Genomic DNA, 379 nt, shown 5'->3' with positions numbered 1-379 from the left:
CTTAGCTGGTCTTCGCCTAGCCAAAGAGATGGATGCCAGGCAAATTCAGATCTTCAGCGATTCACAACTCGTGGTCCACCAGGTCAACCAGGACTTCACGGCTAAGGATGCCTCCATGACGGCTTACCTCCAGCACGCTCGGCACTTGCTGGCAACCTTCCACGCCCACTCTATCAGGCAAGTGCCGCGCTCAGAGAATAGCCATGCCGATGCACTAGCCAGGTTGGCCTCAGCCTTGGAGCAAGGAATGGGTCGCCACATCCACATCGAGTTTTTGGCCCAGTCCAGCACACAAGCCCCACTCATCTGCACTATTGATCACAGCCCNACATGGATGGACCCCATCCTCCAGTTCTTGCAGAACCAAACACTACCGGCT

Source organism: Prunus dulcis, unplaced genomic scaffold, assembly GCF_902201215.1.
Source record: "Prunus dulcis unplaced genomic scaffold, ALMONDv2, whole genome shotgun sequence".
NCBI classification, from domain to species: domain Eukaryota; kingdom Viridiplantae; phylum Streptophyta; class Magnoliopsida; order Rosales; family Rosaceae; genus Prunus; species Prunus dulcis.
The sequence above is the reverse complement of the archived record's forward strand: the minus strand, read 5'-3'. Positions refer to the sequence as shown.